Source organism: Dipodomys ordii, unplaced genomic scaffold, assembly GCF_000151885.1.
Source record: "Dipodomys ordii isolate 6190 unplaced genomic scaffold, Dord_2.0 Scaffold43, whole genome shotgun sequence".
Lineage (NCBI taxonomy): Eukaryota > Metazoa > Chordata > Mammalia > Rodentia > Heteromyidae > Dipodomys > Dipodomys ordii.
The window spans coordinates 3,374,277-3,385,216 of NW_012267259.1; positions in this window are offsets into that span (position 1 = coordinate 3,374,277).

Consider the following 10,940-nt stretch of genomic DNA (forward strand, 5'->3'; position numbering starts at 1 on the left):
TGTGTTTGACATTCCCATAGCTTTTCAGGTTTCTTGGAATATCTGTCAACATTCCAAGACTTCGTGTGTTACTGGCATTATTTTAATTTTGACATTAGTTCTCTCCCTACTTTATGTTTGAACAAACCAAGTCCCTGAAAAATGGCATGAGCTTCCTTGATAGAGACTTTTGGCAAGAGGTAGAGACGATCATCAAACCCTAGTCTTTCAAGTTTCAGTTTGAGGCTTTCTTTGGCATCATTTATTAGAATGCTTTTTAGATAGAGGCTTGCTAATATTTATGCTTTCCCCAAGTATAAAGTATAATTGTCTAAATGTAAAAACAAAACTGGAGGTCTAAATACCCAAAGATTTTGAGAGATTCCAGAGGAAGCTGTCCCTTTGAAGGAAAGATCTCCTCATCCCCACTTAATGGAAGCAGTTATGTTTGTTCTGTTCCATACTGAAAATTCACATCTGCAGATGTGAATTTTTTTAATAAAAAAAAAGCAGTGTCAAATTTTGTATAGCTGTTGAGACAGCCTTCTCTTACCCTCAAAGTGCTTCTCTGAGCACTAAATTGTTTCTTTTTTTCATGACTTCTTATTTTTTTCTTATTAATAAGTTTTTTTAAATTGTGAAAATACCATTCAGAGGGGTTACAATTACCTGAGCAAGGTAATGAATACATTTCTTATCAAGCAGTGTTCTGATGGGAGACAGTGGCATCTGAGCTGGAGCAGAACCAGCTTGGAGAGGAAAGCTTTCCAGCTACCAGTCTTGCCTAGTGGAGGAGGCAGATCACTGCCTTCCACACCAGTTGTAGAGCAATTGAAAGCTCTTTCAGAAGGTAGCTGCCTCCGTCACTTTTTCCCAGAATGGCATCAGAAGTCTGGTAAACTAAGTATAGTTGTTGGTTCCCTGGACATCAACTAGCTGAGGCTTGGATTGGATGCAGCAAAGCAAGAGGATGAAAGAAATGTCCTTGGTTTATGAGCAGCAAATGTCAGCTCAGTCCTAAAGAATGAGGCAGACCTGGGAAGAAGCTCAAGTAAAACTATTTGCTTAAGGAGATTGGACCAAAAAGAAACATGCAGTGTTTTCTCTCTCTCTCTTTTTTTATAGGTAAAAGCTTAAAAGGACACCTTGAACCAGGAACTTCAAATGACTCAAAAACAACTATATAATTGTAGGTTTGTTGTTCGTGGTACTTTTTTTTTTTTTTTCCAGAGCTGAGGACCAAACTCAGGGCCTTGCACTCACCAGGCAAGTGCTCTTCCACTGAGCTAAATCCCCAACCCCTCCTGATACTTCTTGATAGCAAATCAACATTAACTTCCCCACTAGGCACAAGTATGGTTTCAATTAAAAATTCCCAAATATATTAAAATTCCTTTCAGGAACAAATTAGTAAATTGAAATTCTCTCATATCTGATATGAAAATACAGGTATACTAAACATCTAAAGATATTTATTGTTAGATCAACCTTTTGCAACCTGAACGCTTTTGTCAGAATCCTAATATTCGTGTGCATTTTTACAGTTGTTCTAATACATTTATAGCTGAATGTTAATTTAATTAAATCCTAATTCATGGAGAACTATTAATTCACATGTAATTCAATTAACAGAAATCTTTGAATATAGTTCTTATGCTGGAAACATTAAGAGGATATAATATAATGCACATAGTCTACAAATAACACCATTCCCACATGGGTTAATCTTGGGAACAGAATTTTATATAGAAGCATTCTTTCTAATAATGCAAAGCTCTGTTGACTGTAAATGACCCAGGTGTCCCCACCTTGCTTCACAAAGTTATTACAGAAAGAGAACCAACAGTCAACTTGAAGGAGCAGGGAGATTTGATGATTTCCATGGCTCAGTTACTGAAAAACAAAATCGCCTTGCTTCAGCATTCTTATAGCCATCAGACAAGAATGGCATTGTGTTCATTAGGCATGGTGTTCTCTATCTTATATGTAGGTAAATTTTGACATATTATCCTTTTACCTTCTCTCAGATCAAGTAATTTATATCTTCCTTTGGATATGAGGAGCATCTTATTATATATTTTCCCTTTTTATTCTTAACATGTCTTGATTTTCTTGGGGAAAAAAAGAAAAAAAATCATTTGAACATTCCAACAATGACAATAAGATGAATATTATTCCAACAATAATGAATATTCCTAGTGCAGCCTTTACCTTCTTGTCCACAATTATTTCCATTTCTTTATTCTCAGTACCCCACGTACTCAATATGAGCTGCACTCCTTCACATGGAACTGATGGTTTTGATCTTACTGTAATTCCACCAAGACATGAACTGAAAACCAGCTCCTTTCTTCCTTCACTCCCTCCCTCTCTTCCTTCTCTTTCCCTTTATTTCCTTTTATTTTCCCTTCTATTTCCCTTTATATTTTTTTGTTTCCCTATATTTATTCCTTTTCCAGTCAAATTTGTTGAAGAATGATTTATATACTATAAGACTCACCTTTTGAATATACAGCTTGCTAACATTTAAGCCATGCATATGCTTGTTTAAGTCCCCACCACATTCAAGATAGAGAGTATTTCTGTTGTTCAGAAAAGATCCCCTCATGCCTTTTGTAGTGGTTTGTTTTGGAGACAGTTCCTTTGTGTACTCTGAAGCCCTGGAAACTAGTAGTCTTTTTACCTTTTCACACTTTCTCTAACACTGTATAAATAGGGCAATGCAGAGTATAACCCTTTAATTTTGGCTCTTACATTTATCATAATGCCTTTGAGAAATATTCAGGCCTTCTATGTTTTAGTCATGTATTGTTTTCTTATTGCTGAGTAGTACTTAATTGTGTGCATTTTCTGTTTTATTGGTATGTGTGTGTATATCATGGCGTGCTTATTTGTTCTCAATATACATATTTACATATATATGGTTTAGTAGACTCTAAGGTGCTAAGGTGATCCTACAAAATATCTAGTTTTCATGCTTTTGATAGTAATAGGATGCAGATCTTGGGACTTGTCTCCAAAATCTGGAAAAGTTAATGCTAGTCATAATTACATGCTTGTCCTACTAAGAGGCTCTTTTTGAAGACTCTTTGCTAGCTAGATACAGTAAGTAACTATTAAGAAAGTCCATACAGCAAAAATCCTGGGGTGTCTGCTCTGGGAGATGGAGGTAGTCTCTAGCTAACCTTGTGTTCATATAGAAGTATGGATGTGAATTCTGCCATCTATTTAGGTAGGCTAGGAAGGAAATTCTTCACCAGAGGAGCCTCCAGATGAAAATGAAGTCCAACCACATTTACAAGGCAGACATGTAAGAAATAAGCATCTGAGCCTTGTTCAGACTTCGTCCCACAGGAACTATGCAATAATAAATAGATGCTTTAAGTCACTAAATTTATATTAACTGGCTGTACAGCAGCAGAACACTAATATATGCTGGGTGTTTCCAGGGATTTTTTTTTTTGTGTGTGTGTGTGTGATTACAAATAAATCTCTTGTAATCATTCACAATGTTAGATATTGTTGGCCTATATGTTCATTTATTCTAGGTAAATACTTAGGAGTAGACTTGGTATGTCATATGGTAAGTGTATGCTTATTTTTTTTAAAGCAAGTGTCAGTTTTTCAACATTGCTATGGAGAATGAATGTGAGTTCCAGTTGCTTCAATCCCTTTTTTTTTTTTTTTGTCGGTCATGAGGCTTGAACTCTGGGCCTGGGCGCTGTCCCTCAATTCTTCAGCTCAGGGCTAGTGCCCTACCACTTGAGCCACAGCACAACTTCTGGCTTTTTCTACTTATGTGGTGCTGAGGAATTGAACCCAGGGCCTCATGCATGCAAGGCAAGCACTCCACCACTGAGCCACCTTCCCAGCCGTCCAGTCCCTTACTTCATCCACAGTATCATAATGTTGTGTTTAATTCTACTCTCTAAGATTGGTCATGTTTTTTCTTCCTTCCTTCCTTCCTTCCTTCCTTTCTTCCTTCCTTCCTTCCTTCCTTCCTTCCCTCCCTCCTTCTTTCCCTCCCTCCCTCCTTTCTTCTTCCTTCCCTTCTTTCTCTCTTGTTCTCTCTCTCTTATTCTCTCTCTCTTGATCTTTCTTTCTTTCTTTCTTTCTTTCTTTCTTTCTTTCTTTCTTTCTTTCTTTCTTTCTTTCTTTCTTTCTCTTTCTCTCTCTCTTTCTCTCTCTTCCTGCCCCCCTCTCTTTCCCAGTCCTGGGTTCTGAACTCTGGGCCTGGCACTGTCCCTGAGCCTTTTTGTATTCAAAGCTAGCACTCTGCCTTTTGAGCCATAGCACCACTTCTGGCTTTTTCTGAATAGTTAAGAGTTTCACAGACTTTTCTGCCCATACTGACTTCTGGGTTTTGAGTGGTTTATTGGAGATAAGAGTCTCACAGACTTTCTTGCTGGGGCTAGCTTTGAACTAAGATCCTCAGATCTCAGCCTCCTGAGTATCTAGGATTACAGGTGTGAGCCACTGGTTCCAGTTCAATTCTACTTCTCTTTATGACTAATACAGACATAATGATTCTGCTTGTAGGAGTTCTCAAATGTGTATGCAATTAAAATCACCTGGAGAGTTTAAAAAAATTATCTTGAGTCTCTGGCTATGTTGTATCCCAATTACATCATTATCTCTGGGGGGAAAGACCCAGAATCATAATATTAAAAAAATGATCTGAGAGGGGAACAGGAGGAAACAGTAGGAAGGCCTGAGTCAAGGTCATGCTCCCATTAATGCTGTGGTAATTGGCTGTGGGTGTGGTCTGTCTAGCCAGGATTTCAAAGGCTCCGCAGGTGATTTTTAATATGCAGCCAAGTTTTCCATTCACAGCCCTAGCAGTGGTCTCATTTTCTGGTTCACAAAACAATTGCTTAGGAACAGAAAAGCCCTGGCTGTGACAGTCAACACCTTCAAGGCAGCAATGGAAGCAGGTGGGGAAAATCTGCAATTCAGATAATATGACCTCATTTTTGCAGGCTCTGAAACTTGGTACTAATTACATTTGTCTGGTGCAAAAATCACCAGTTGTACACCTGCCTCAAGATTGTTGTGGGGTTTTTTTTAACCTCTAAAATTTGTAGTGTAACCCTGGTTATAGTTCAGACATCTCTTGGCTGATAAATAGGAAGTTGGCCACTCGTGTAAAAGAAGAATAGCAGTTACTGACAGAAACGATCCTACACTCTTCTTCACTGCATTGTCCTTGGCCCTGACTTTGGTCTAAAGAAAAAAAAAACAAGAAAACAAAAAACATTGCTTTCACATGTTGTTGCTCCCTCTGTTTTGACTTTAGGAATTAATGGTGTTTCTTTGCTGAACTTACAGCAATTAATGGTGTTTACAGTGGCAGAGGAAAATTAATGCTGTTGCATTGTTATGAAACACAAAGTTAAGAACTAAAAATATTTAGGGTAGTAATCAAGAGCCTATTACCTGATGAGTTTGACTTGTCCCCTTTTTGCTGGTTTTATGCCTGGCTGCTTCTCGGTGTGTTACAGGATACTGAAAGAAACCAAAAATGATGGCTACTTTATTGAGGCCCAGCGAAGCTGCAATCCGGGCTGAATGTAATACCGAAACAAACTCATGGTAGGAATATTTTTGTCTTCAGAATTCAGACTAGACAAGTCTTTGTGACTTGGCTCTTGAACATGTTAGAATCACTTCTTTCTATTGAAACTTATTTTTGTGACTCAGCAACCATGGTTTGACTGTTAGCTTTCTCTGTTCTTTCCTGACCCAGCCCTGACTCCTGCAACATCATTTTGCTCCACCCAAAGGCTCCATCTGTGTTTATATTTGGCAAACACAAAGCTGTACCATAACTTAATCCCTTAATGACCCAGTGTTTCTGGTTCAAATAACTGGAATATATACTTACTATTTATACCTCACTCCATTTTTCTCTGTTCTTCCAAATGATAGTCTCTTTGAAATAGGGGAGGCAGTATCTTGGAAATTTACTTGGCATCTCTGGTCATGTTCTTGGCTGGTTAGTTGGGGGCTCTGTTCTGTTTGATCTGTTCCTTGATTCAGGGCAATGGAACAGCCATTGTCAATAACTGTTGCAGAAGAGGAAAATATAGAAAGCCGTGGGCCTGCTCTGCCATTCCCATCTCACAGTGTATTGGCTAAAGCAAGGCAGGGACATGTAAATGTAATGATGCCCATAAGTAGGGCAAATATACATTGCTCTTAAAGCAATACTCTAGAGGATAGACCATCTTTAAAGATGACTTTGTGCTAACTAAGTGAGTTTATGTGTGTGTGTGTGTGTGTGTGTGTGTGTGTACAAATGTGCTTACATATGTGACATTGGGTAATAAAGAACTAAAAAGTTAGGTTGCACAATAAAAGTGTGTATATAATTAAAACATTTAAATTTCGAGCCTTTGAAAACAACCAAAAGTGCAAGTTCAAAACCTTCACACAACAGAGGAAAGAATTAAGTAATTATGACTCAGAGAGGGAAAGGATTTTCTCCATTGTTACATAGGAAACAAGAAGTACATCTGGGAATAGACCCAGTTCTGACCCAGGATAATGGTCTTTGTGTTGTTCAATATTATTCGTTTCAATCTATTGATTCTAAGGAAAGTTTGAAAAGACAGGGTCTGATTTCCTACCTATAGAAGCTGTAGCCTCAAAATATGTGACCCTCTAACAGATTTATCTCCAATAAATCTTTCTTTTTTTTCAATGTGAAATTTATGTTGTTTTATTATGAAGGAAAAATGATGTCCATTTTTTTATTGTAAAGATACTATACAGAGGGTTACAGTTACATGAGTAAGGTAATGAGTACACTTCCTATTGAGCATTGTTACCCCCTCCATTGTTTTCCCCCTACCATCCCTTCCCTCCCTACCTTCCCTGAGATTCTTTTTTTTTAAACTGTGATTAAGTGATTACATAATTTCCCAAATTTCACAGTATCCAATAAATCTTTCTAAATCTGCTTTTTAGGTGAGGACATGTTCTAGTTTCTAATAGCATCTAGATTTGGTTATGGCTTCTAAGTGTTAATTTGTCATGTGGGATGTTGTATAGTTTTGTTTAGAGGATGAACAACAACGTAGTATAGTTTTGTTTAAAAAAGTATAAGTTTAAGGTACATAATTTGCCAGTGTGGGGATAATCATTTATTTATTTTTTAAAAAAAAGAGAAATGAATTTACCCCAATCAGAACATAGGATTAGTCAGGCCTGACCTACTAAATTGAATCAGACAGTTATAGAGCATTAGATGTTCTCAGCATTGACCTTTTTAATGAGAAATGGATCTATTAGATCTGTTTTACTCTGCTGTAAAATATTTTATGAATTTGCACAGGGCTCTCCATCATTTAGATAGATATTGGGATCTGAGAACGGGTTAGACTGAGACCAAGTGAAATGAGCTTTTGATGGCCTGGCCAGGTGGAACATGTTTCATTTGTTAACTTGCTGACCCTCTTTCTTTTGCAAGCCAAAAGGCTCAAAGGACCAGACACCAGTGAATACCTTTTATGAAGAGAAGAATAAGACCAAAGCAAACCAGCAGAAGTCCTTTGGAAAAAAAATCGCATGAAGTATGCAGTCTCTCCTGCTGGGGGGAGGACAAAGCATCTGTGTCTCTTTGCTTTCATGTCACATCCACAACTCCTGTCCTTAAATGCAGCTTCAGGGCCTGACAACTGGAGTTGACTAGTTAAGTGGATCTTAAGTTCCATCTTTAAAATCACCCAGCTGTTCTCCTTTCTCAAAAATAAAACCCACCCAGCTGGCGGGTGGGAGTTTCCCACTGTGACCCCGGCTGCTGTGCCCTGGAGACAGGTGTGGGTGGGAAAAGGAGGGAGGGAGAAGGGGTGGCAGGTGCTGCTGCATCTCCCACAGCTAACTTCTGGGGTCCAAGGCCACTCTCTGGTGGGGCTGCCCAGGGAGGGGTTGGCCAGAAGGTACTTGGAAAGGCATACTGTGCTTTGCAGACACAGGGGAGTAAAAGATCATGGTACAATGGGATCATTGAATGTATGACATGGAAGGGCGTCATTGAAACTGACTGAGTCCAGTCATTTTAGAGATACTAGTGTCCACAGGCAGACACACATGGTCCAAAGACATCTAACTAACTGAAGTCCAGGTATTTTTGACTTCAGGGAGAGCTCTGACAATTCCTGAGGTGATAGGATACAGACAGAGCTGACTTAGACCCTGACAGCAAACATTGGGTGGTATCACTGGGTCAAAGCAACATAAACTGCATTATGAATAACGTGCATGAGAACAAGAACCCCATCTGTAATGCTACTGAGTGTGCCGAACACACCCCAATGCATCACTTATATTCTACATTTCTTTGGTGCATGTCTACATGCATACACCAAGGTAAATACTACATGTAACATATTACTGAATACATGGATACATGCGTGTGACCCTGGGAATAGGAGAAAGGGAGAGCTAAGGAGGTAGGTGCTTGGATTCTTTCTCCAACATGGCTGCTGGCCATGATCAGGTCCTTTCCTAGCCTCTTATCTCTGGGGTCTTTAGTCTTTGATGAACTTTGGTCCCTTTGTATCTCCTTGGAATATTCCTCTCTTTACTCAATATTCTTATAAAAGCATTTGTTTTCCTAGGCTCTTTGGACCCCCTAAGGTGACAATAAAAGTGATTACAGCCAGGCAGTGTTTCCTGCCTGTAATCTGGCTACTCAGGAGTCTGAGATGTGAAGACTGTGGTTCAAAGTCAGCCCAGGCAGACCAAACTATAATTAACCAATAAAAAGCTGGAGTGGAGGTTTGTGGCTCAAGTATTAGAACACTAGCCTGGACTGAAAAAGCCAAGCGAGAGCAGTACAGGTCCATGTGAGTATGTGGGAATGCATGAACACGTACACACACACACACGCATACACACATGCACATACAGAAGTGATCACTATTGCAAGGAAAGATGGCTGATCTGCCTCCTTCCCATTGCATGATGACAAGTGATTTGGAAGTTAACCTGATTGTCTAACCCAAAGAAATGATCTACGAGACAGTAACTGAAGCTACATCTAGAGCCTGCTAACAGGCCCTTGAGGTCTGTGCATAGATTTTAGTGGGTTCACTTTTCTCTATAAAAACATCTCACCTACTAGTCCAATGCTAGCCAGGCAACCTGGGTTTCCTTCCTTAGTTGGTCACTAGTGTATGATTTGGGGGGAAGCCTACATCTCTGAAGCTCAATTTCCTCAACTTTCCTCAACCAGCCTTATTCTGTGGGTCCCACAGGTAGTTCTAAGGATAGAATGAAAGGAATGTATATGAAAGAACAGTCTAGAAAGTACTGGTTGTTGAAATAAATGTCAAGAAAGAGCAGAGTTCACCTATGAGATAAATGTAGCTGCTGAATGGGAGAGTCCACAGAGTAAGTCTGTTGTCAGGTATTCCTCCAGGTAAATTTTTACTGGTGGATGTACTTGAATCCTAGATTTTGGATGGAGGAGCCACTGAAAAGGCTAGTCATTGTTGAGAAGTACCTTGTTTTTCTCTTCTCCTCATTCTCTTATCTCCTTCATCCATTCTTGCGTCCCACAATTGTCCTCTTTTCCCTCCTCACAAGGGCTATGTTGTATATCCACCCTGGTCTTTGCCAATGTCAGATTGCCCAGCAAGGATGGTCTCTAAGCTTCAGGTAATTATGCAACTGTATCTCCCACGTATGCGAGTGGAGAAACCTACAGATATTTGGATAAGGGTCAAAATGTAATTAACCTCTACCCATCACTGTGGAGTTGTATTTCCTCTCTGCCATGTCTACAGAGAGACTGACTTTCTCTTGACTTTCTCTTATCTTGGCAGACAATACTGTCATTGGAGCCACAGTGGTCCAATCCTGCCTGATCTCATTCAAGATATATCTTGAATGGCTGAAGATATCAAAAAAATTGGAAGAATAAAGTTATTTTGGGGCGGGGGGAATGGACAGACATTGCCAGTGATCTATGGGAGCTACACAGGTGGCGAGCACAGGGACTGAGGGGGTCACCTGGGATTTGAAGAAGGCATACAGAGCCATGCTTGCTATACAAGAAGCAGCATCATGGCTGCCTGCGGGTCTGTTGACAAAGTATGGTTGTGAAGGTATTGGGGGCCTTGATAGCCCCTGGAATGGTAGCTACTTTTGATGTCTTCTCAGGTGGAAGAGCAGCAGAAGAGAAAGTCTTCTTCGACCTCTGCTTCTGACAGGCTAAGTCTGGGTGCAATCAAACAGGCCTCGTTTTCCTTCCCACACTTAAAAGCCTTGCAGAACAGTACAGTAATGCCCTCGGATCACTGCTTCAAAGCCAAAATAAACCCACAAACGGCATAAAACAGAAAGCAGCCAAAAATCTATCTCTGGACACGAGTCCCTTGTTATCTGCAATTTTAACTTTCTACAGCTTGAGTTATAAATCAGTCAGCCACACTCCAACAATAGTGAAAGAAAAGTTCCAGGAATCAACAATTCACAAGTTGTATGTAACTTACAGCACACTATTGTAATTTTCTGTGCTATGATTAGATATTAATCTGTTACTTTGCCTCATTTGTAAGTTATACTTTGTCATAAGTATGTATGTATAAGAAAAACGGTGTGCAGGGTCTGACACTTTCTCGTTTCCAGGCATGCACTGAATGTCTTAGAATGTACTCCTCACAGGCAATCACAACCTAGACTGAGCAGGCTATTGCTCCCTTCATTAATGCCTTCAGTTGATCACATATGAGTGCTAGGCGTACTACAATAGCATGAATAAAATACAGCTTCCTCTTGAAGAATAGTCTGCGTAGTCCAGTAGACACATAACCATGCATGGGTTGCCATGAGTAAAGGCACTATAATTAGGGGCAGTGATCATTTTCAGGAAACACTTTTAAAATGCATATATACAGGCCCTAGTGGCTCACACTTATAATCCTAGCTACTCAGGAGGCTGAGATCTGATGATC